The following is a 2,235-nucleotide window of genomic DNA, read 5'->3' on the forward strand; positions in this document are numbered from 1 at the left end:
CGACAGGGGAAAGCGGTGTCGGCGAGGACGGGAACAGCCCTTCCCGAGCCCGGGAGGCCGCCGCAGCCCAGGCGCAGGGAGCGGAAGGCACCGGGGATGCCCAGTGAAGGGGACTTTGCTCATAGCTCTGTGCTTCTAACGCTCTACTATTTGAAATACTATTTTTTAACCAAATTTTATAAAATGCGGGGTTGTGGTTTTTTTAATGTTAGCATGAAGACACTTTGTTGTTGTCTTTTGTGGAAAAGGCAAATACCACTGATAGTGTTTAGCGGCTGGATCAAAACGGGGGAAACGGGGTTTCTGTCCTCGTTTTTGAACATTATTCTGGGTTCCGTGCGCCAGCCGCGTTGGCTCAGGAGACGTACAGTGTGGGGAAGCCAAGCATCTGTCTTCCTTCCTGACCCCTCAGCTCAGGACGTGGCCTCGGCTCCCCTGCAGGCGCCGTGTGGGGTAGCAGTGCTCAGGCTTCTGGGGATGAGGGCGGATGGTTTTGCTCTGAAGAGCCAAGGTTTCTGTTTCCAGGTTGTGGATCGTCCCATGGAGAATCCTGCAGCTTTAGAATTTCTCCTCCGTGGCAGAGCCGACCTGTGAACAGCTCTTACATGCCTCCTATAAAATCTCTCCCTTCTGAAAGCTCTTCCTGTTCAAAGCAGCAACGGAAGATTTGATTGACTTTTTGAGGAGAGGATTTTGGAAGCTGTAAAATTTGTGTGTGTGTCTGTGTGTGTGGAAGTTGTAAGATTTTATAGATTGTTACCCATATTCTGCTGGAAGTAACAGAGGTTTTGTTTTGTTTGTTGTTGTTCATTTGTGTGTGTGTGTGTGTGTGTGTGTGTGTGTGTGTGTGTGTGTGTTTAAGTATCTGAAAAAGGGGGAAAGCAAATTGGCAGTGGGAGGGGGACCGTTTCCTACCCAAATTCATGGAGATATTATCATAGAGATGCCTTGTAAAAGTTGTATAGTTGTGCTTTTCCCATTTATCCTTAGCCTTTCTGAACTGATTTTTGTGACACATACGTGATAGATGTTCAATATATTTTTTCCATATGGATAAGTGGTCATCCCAGCACCATTTTTTGAAAAGTTTATCCATTCCTCCACTGATCGGTAACACTGCTCTTTCATAAATCAAGTTTCTGTGTGTGTGGAGGGGGAGGGGGGGATCTGATGGTGGTTTCTAGTTTAACTGACCGGCCAGGTTGTCTAACCTGTGGCCGTGCTATACAATCCTGAGTACTACAACTTTTAAAAAAATCTTGATATCTCAGGACAAATCCAACCCCCACCTCCAGCACCTCCGCCAAAGTTTTCTTCCTTGGGAGTGTCTTGACTATGTTTAGCTAGGCAAGTTCTAAATCAAACAAACAAAAATGTGTTGGAATTTTATTGGATTTGTATTGAACTTGTAAATTACAGTGTTGAGTCTTTCAATCTATGAACCTAGTATAGCTTCATTTATTTAGGATCTTTAAATGTCTTTCAATAAAGTTTTATAATTTTCTCCATGAATATCTTCTTTTGTTAATATTTCCTAGAGACTTTATACATACTTTTTGATTCTATTTTATATGGCACATTTTTAGTTAACTACATTTTGTTTTTAGCAAAAGTTGATTTTTGTATCCAGCAACTTTGCTAACCTCTCATTAATTCTTATATTTGTATATTCTTTTGGGTTTTCTACATAGACAATCATGGATTATTCTGTATATGCAAACAATTTTGTTTCTTTACCACCATATACTATTTTTCCTTTTTCTAATGCTAGATATTGTCCAGGTGCCCAGGGAGTGGGTAGGAAGTACAACAGTGAACAAAACAAAGTTTCTGCTTCTACCAAGCCTATATTCTAGTGGGGTGAGTGCGGTAGGAGATACACACACTTATGTGACAGGGGACTTAGACGTGTGAGTGGGTACTACTTTGATAGGGTGGTCAGGTGATATTCCAGTAGCGTGAAGGGGAAGGTAAGACATTTGGGGGCGGCTAGCAATCTGAGTCTGTGCCAGGAAGCTGCCTTCCAATGCACACTCCTGCTGGCCGATAATTAACTCCTTTGATGCCTGTCCTGTCTGGCAGAACCTGTTTCCCAGAATATCCCTTTTTACAGAGGCCATAAACCAGGAACCATACACAACCCCAGAGGGGTTATCAGCACTGGCGCCAGGCCTTTGGGTGTAATCTCACGTCCCCCATCCCAAACACGGGGCTTTTCACAAAGCCCATGAAAGG

The sequence above is a fragment of the Myotis lucifugus genome, unplaced genomic scaffold (genome assembly GCF_000147115.1).
Source record: "Myotis lucifugus unplaced genomic scaffold, Myoluc2.0 scaffold_728, whole genome shotgun sequence".
NCBI classification, from domain to species: Eukaryota; Metazoa; Chordata; class Mammalia; order Chiroptera; family Vespertilionidae; genus Myotis; species Myotis lucifugus.